Raw genomic sequence first — 7,377 nt, forward strand, 5'->3', positions numbered from 1 at the left:
TGCCTGTCCTGACTCTGAGCCCGCCTGCCTGACCACTCTGCCTGCCCCTGACCTCGAGCCTGCCTGCCGCCCTGTACCGTTTTGGACTCTGCCCTGACTATGACCTCTTGCCTGTCCCCGACCTGCCTTTTGTCTATCCCTTGGATTATAATAAATGTGTCTGCATCTGGGTCTCGCCTTGTGTCCTGATACAAACAAGCACATGTGTCTGTAGTTGGTGTTCTTCAATTCTAAAATGCACTAGACTGTGTAAGACAAAATCCACACAAAAAAGACATGGTCCCAATGTCTAAATAGTGAGGTCAGGGGCTAGTTCAAACTGCAGCAAGATGGTTCTCCTCCAGGTGATGAATGGGAGCAGAACACAGGAAAGCTAAATAGGTTGTGAGACAAAAGTGAAAGACAAGAATTAATCAAATAAATCATCACAGCAAAGGAATTTACAATTAACAAAAACATAAATGCAACATGCAACAATTTCAGAGTTTCAGAAAATCTGTCAATTGAAATTAATTCTAATCTTTGGATTTCACATGGCTGGAAATACAGAAAACATGTCAGTATCTGGTGTGATTTGTTACTTATTTTCTACCATAATTTGCAAATAAATTCATTAAAAATCCTACAATGTGATTTTCTGGATTTTGTTGAAGTGTACCTATGATGAAAATTACAGGCCTCATCTTTTTAAGTGGGAGAACTTGCACAATTGGTGGCTGACTAAATACTTTTTTGCCCCACTGTATTATTAAAATCCACTGAAAATCTTGTTGGTAATTCATCCCATACACAGATGCAAACAGGTTGATTTCTTGGCAGTGTCTCCCTCAGATCATCCCAAACATAGGCTTCACTCAATTACTGGGGTGACAGTGACAGACAGACAGTCATGCACGCACACACACGTGAAAGGAAGAACACCCGACACACAGGTTCTACAAGCAGAGGAAGTGGAAGACGTTTTTCTGGATTTGAAGTCATTTGTATGTGTTTGCCAGGATCTATACTATGACTGAACAAAAACCAGTCAAACAAGATTGTTTAACTATGTCACGAGTACAGAGCTACTGCTAACTACATTATGGGCCTGTCACATACCTGTATATTCAGGGCAGAAGAGAAACCTAAATCCAAATGCTGATGTGGATACTTTTCTAAGAGCAATGGGGGTATACATATCAACAGCGCACCTATTGACTTTGATGGGAGTTTGTTTGAAAAATAAATATTTATCTTGCCACAAAATGTTATCAGAGAACAAATCCGATTGAGTAAGAGGATAGACCTGAGAAAATTAGCCTGATAGGTGTAACGTTAACCAAGAGGTGAAGGCCCAACATAAAAAGAATAGGGGAGACATTCAGTGCAGCTTCATCTTTACTCTTTTTGGATGGCTGAAAGGGTCTCAGGGGGCTCCTTCCACTTTAGCCGTGATGCAACCAAACCAGCTTGTTGGGACATTCGACTGTTATATAACTAACACCAAATGTTCCAACAAACTTGCTTGGTTGCATAGCAGCTACTTCCACTAGACCCCAATTGACAGCTCTCTAACGTTACTTCTCTCTATTTTTTAAAAGATATGTTGCAGTAACTGGGGTGCTGTCAAATTATCACTTCGTTTGATTTAAAGTAATTTTTTCTTCACGTGAATTAAGGCCAAAACAAAATATGAATTCCACAATCTGTAGAATTGTAGCTGTAGGCTGAAACTTTTATCTGCAAAACGTCCAGGCTAGGCTACATGTTATGTTACTGTAGCAACGGTTCTTCTCAATCTGTGACTGTAGTCTACAGTGTAACATTCTGAATAACCTACAATGTATCTGGAAACACCACGAAACAACACAATGTCACAACATAATAATGTAGCAAACAACAATGTAACAATATTGTAAATACAATGTAACAACATTATAAGCTATAAGACTTGCAGATAAACGTCAATACCTTATTCACTTCTTTAGAAGTGTAACGTTACTTGCTGTCGCGCAATCTTGACCCAAACGTGTTCAGAATGAAGGTAAGCAGTCGCAACTTTACCTGTGGTAGGATTCAATTGGAGAGGTGAGCGGGGGAACATGATGAGGACAACTCATTCGAATAAGTGTCTCTCACTCTCCTTGTCTCACTCTAGCAGACTTCTGGCATAAAGACTTGATAGTTGACCCATGTCTCGCTCCAATGTGGTCTCAGAGCATTTCGTATTATTCTGTATGTACATTTCGAGACATTCCCATTTAGTATGATAAATTACCCTTTGTATGGTATGTATTAATTTGTAGATGTACATCATCCATTTTATATGATATGTTTACGACTTACAATTCGTATATATGTTGTAAATTGAAATTCGTACACTATGTTACGAATTTGCCAAGTGTATGATATGTTCTGAATTCCAATTTGTCGGGGCTAACGTTATCTAGCTGGCTAATGTTAGCTAGGTTAGGGTTAAGGTTAGAAGACAGGATTAGGGTTAGGACAAGATATTTCTACCATGCTAAGTAGTTGCGAAGTAACTAAAAAGTAGTAAGTAGTTGCATAGTTGCTAAATAGATCAAATGCTAAAGTTGCCTGTGATGAGTGTCACGGGCGTCCTCCTCTTCATCTGAAGAGGAGAGGCGAGAAGGATCGGAGGACCAAAATGCGGCGTGGTATGTGTTCATGATGAAATTTAATAAAGAAAACACTGAAACACACTATACAAAAACAATAAACGAAATAACGACCGTGACGCTAATGAGAACTGTGCTGACACAAGCAATCAACATAGACAATCACCCACAAACAAACAGTGAAACCCAGTCTACCTAAGTATGATTCTCAATCAGAGACAACTAATGACACCTGCCTCTGATTGAGAACCATACTAGGCCGAAACATACAAATCCCCAAATCATAGAAAAACAAACATAGACTGCCCACCCCAACTCACGCCCTGACCATACTAAATAAATACAAAACAAAGGAAATAAAGGTCAGAACGTGACAATGAGATTCTAATATGCAACCTTTGGGTTGCTAGACGTTTGCGTTTTTGCCTTAAGTAACCTTCTGTCTTATGTAAACATACCAAACGTAACATATCATACTAATTTAAGTGTCCCAGATTTACATTTACTATGTTATGTCTAGTCTGAGACCAGTCTGCTCTGTCAACAGAGATGCAAATGTAGAGAGATGTATTCCTGGGCGCACTTTCTGAGGTTCTTTATGTACACTTGGCTCAAACTACCAGAAAATTGACTACTTCAAAATGGAGATGGCCTCTGCCAATGGCACTGCCCATACTCTCACAGACACCGTAATGGGACAGATACAATGATGTGATGTCTATGGTTTCAGTCAACTTTTTCTTCATATTGTTTTGGAACTTGGGCCTCAATAAAACTTTAAATTGATTTACACCTGCTGGATCGGCATGTTAACATTGACTGTCTGTCTGCAGTGTAGCAGTCTGTCAAAATACTGCTACTTTTTAGTGGGTGTTCAATCTTCTCGGAGTAACAGTTGGGATAATGGGACAATTCGGAGTACAGTGCATTTCTCATTCCTGGATTGAGAATCTCTGCTCTCTACAAATGAATTCACCAGTGGATTTTACATATATACTGAACAAAAATATAAACACAACATGTAAAGTGTTGGTCCCATGTTTCATGAGCTGAAATAAAATATCCCCAGAAATGTTCCAATTTTGCTTCCGTCCCTCTCCACGCACCTCCCTGGGCTCGAACCAGGAACCCTCTGCACACATCAACAACTGCCTCTCATGAAGAATCGTTACCTACCGCTCCACCAAAACCACAGCCCTTATAGAGCAAGGAAACAACTACTTCAAAGTCTCAGAGCAAGTGAAGTCACAAATTGAAACGCTATTAGCGCGCACCTCGCTAACTAGCTAGCCATTGGATGCATATCTGTATTCCCAGTCATGTGAAATCCATAGATTAGGGCCTGATTCATTTATTTCAATTGCCTGATTTCCATATATGAACTGTAACTCAGTAAAGTCTTTGAAATTGTTACATGTTGTATTAATTTTTGCACATTGTAGTTTCCAGAAGATACCGACCCAAGTACCATTACGCTTGTTTACACTGAGCTGCACTGGGGTCTGAACACAATCATAGTTACATTAAGACACTGTGGAGCCAGAGCGAGATATGGGTCAGAAAACAAACCTCAATGTAGGTATGGGATATGTTACTGTACTAAATTTGAACTTTATCCACATTGCTCCATCGAGAAGATTGAAATACTGCTACTTTTTAGTGGGTGTTCAATCTTCTCGGAGTAACAGTTGGGATAATGGGACAATTCGGAGTACAGTGCATTTCTCATTCCTGGATTGAGGTACCTTTTGAGGCCATATCTCATACCGGCTCCATGTTGTCCTAATATACACTGGAAGGCTGTCCAAGACTAGTGCAGCTGTAAACAAGTGGGTCAGATCTGCTGGCTAATCTCAACCACACTGCACACTGCCCTAACCCATCTGGACAAGAGGAATACCTATGTGAGAATGCTGTTCATCGACTACAGCTCGGCATTCAACACCATAGTACCCTCCAAGCTCGTCATCAAGCTCGAGACCCTGGGTCTCGACCCCGCCCTGTGCAACTGGGTACTGGACTTCCTGACGGGCCGCCCCCAGGTGGTGAGGGTAGGCAACAACATCTCCTCCCCGCTGATCCTCAACACTGGGGCCCCACAAGGGTGCATTCTGAGCCCTCTCCTGTACTCCCTGTTCACCCACGACTGCGTGGCCACGCACGCACGCCTCCAACTCAATCATCAAGTTTGCGGACGACACAACAGTGGTAGGCTTGATTACCAACAACGACGAGACGGCCTATAGGGAGGAGGTGAGAGCCCTCGGAGTGTGGTGTCAGGAAAATAACCTCACACTCAACGTCAACAAAACTAAGGAGATGATTGTGGACTTCAGGAAACAGCAGAGGGAACACCCCCCTATCCACATCGATGGAACAGTAGTGGAGAGGGTAGCAAGTTTTAAGTTCCTCGGCATACACATCACAGACAAACTGAATTGGTCCACTCACACAGACAGCATCGTGAAGAAGGCGCAGCAGAACCTCTTCAACATCAGGAGGCTGAAGAAATTCGGCTTGTCACCAAAAGCACTCACAAACTTCTACAGATGCACAATCGAGAGCATCCTGGTGGGCTGTATCACCGCCTGGTATGGCAACTGCACCGCCCTCAACCGTAAGGCTCTCCAGAGGGTAGTGAGGTCTGCACAACGCATAACCGGGGGCAAACTACCTGCCCTCCAGGACACCTACACCACCCGATGCTACAGGAAGGCCATAAAGATCATCAAGGACATCAACCACCCGAGCCACTGCCTGTTCACCCCGCTGTAATCCAGAAGGCGAGCTCAGTACAGGTGCATCAAAGCTGGGACCGAGAGACTGAAAAACAGCTTCTATCTCAAGGCCATCAGACTGTTAAACAGCCACCACTAACATTGAGTGGCTGCTGCCAACACACTGCCAATGACACTGACTCAACTCCAGCCACTTTAATAATGGGAATTGATGGGAAATTATGTAAATATATCACTAGCCACTTTAAACAATGCTACCTTATATAATGTTACTTACCCTACATTATTCATCTCATATGCATACGTATATACTGTACTCTATATCATCGACTGCATCCTTACGTAATACATGTATCACTAGCCACTTTAACTATGCCACTTTGTTTACATACTCATCTCATATGTTATACTCTACTCGATATCATCTACTGTATCTTGCCTATGCTGCTCTGTACCATCACTCATTCATATATCCTTATGTACATATTCTTTATCCCCTTACACTGTGTATAAGACAGTAGTTTTTTGGAATTGTTAGTTAGATTACTTGTTCGTTATTACTGCATTGTCGGAACTAGAAGCACAAGCATTTCGCTACACTCGCATTAACATCTGCTAACCATGTGTATGTGACAAATAAAATTTGATTTGATTTGATTTGATTTAACCTACAGGCTTCATTTGAGTTAGATGATAGCACAGATAGGATTATCTTTAATGATAGCCTCAATGTCAACAGAGATCCAACCATATATTAGCAACATAAAAATATTTTTAAAAATGTTGCGCTTTTGATAGAGAACCCCATAATGCTGTCTGATAACCACCAGACACTTCTTCCAGTGTATATTAGGACACCATGGAGCCGGTATGAGATAAACGTACTTCAATCCAGGAATGAGAAATGCACTGTACTCCGAATTGTCCCATTATCTCAACTGTTAGTCCGAGAAGATTGAATGACCACTACAGAACCTAACTGCACCGCAAAAGTCGGGTAAACAATACATTCCTGTAGATATTTTCTCTCCACTTCCTATCCTCAAAAGGACCAACCGGTAAAGTGTAAATATATATTTATTTAACATTCTTCCCTGTATTGATTCTTGCGTGTTTTTTAACACGACTTCTTTCAGACTGAATATCCATGGGGTAACCGTGGTAACAGTCTGATGTTTAAGCAACCTAGGTGCTTGTTTACTAGGCTGATAAATCAGACTGTGATTCCAGCTTTCTGTTTACAAGGCCTGAAACTAAGCACTGCAAAAACGTTCCTTACAAACCAGAATGTTGAATAAAATGACATTTGAACTTACTCTACCCGTTGTCTGTGCAGTTGGTCCTTCTGCTGGTCGAAATTTGAGATATAATATCTACAGGAAAGTATTGTTTACCTGACTTTTTAGAGCGCCGGTACTGCCATTGAGATTTCTATCAGCAGGCACATGCGCAAAACCATGTAAACACATGCAGGACTTAGATTAGTAAACACATGCAGGACTTAGATTAGTAAACACATGCAGGATTTAAGATTAGTAAACACATGCAGGACTTAGATTAGTAAACACATGCAGGATTTAAGATTAGTAAACACATGCAGGACTTAGATTAGTAAACACATGCAGGACTTAGATTAGTAAACACATGCAGGACTTAGATTAGTAAACACATGCAGGATTTAAGATTAGTAAACACATGCAGGATTTAGATTAGTAAACACATGCAGGATTTAAGATTAGTAAACACATGCAGGATTTAAGATTAGTAAACACATGCAGGACTTAGATTAGTAAACACATGCAGGATTTAAGATTAGTAAACACATGCAGGATTTAGATTAGTAAACACATGCAGGACTTAGATTAGTAAACACATGCAGGACTTAGATTAGTAAACACATGCAGGACTTAGATTAGTAAACACATGCAGGACTTAGATTAGTAAACACATGCACGATTTAGATTAGTATGCATGCATCGTGTGCATGTATTTCTGTCTTGTGCCTGTGCCTGAGGTCAGTT

This window comes from Oncorhynchus kisutch, linkage group LG27 (genome assembly GCF_002021735.2).
Source record: "Oncorhynchus kisutch isolate 150728-3 linkage group LG27, Okis_V2, whole genome shotgun sequence".
In the NCBI taxonomy this organism is placed as follows: Eukaryota; Metazoa; Chordata; class Actinopteri; order Salmoniformes; family Salmonidae; genus Oncorhynchus; species Oncorhynchus kisutch.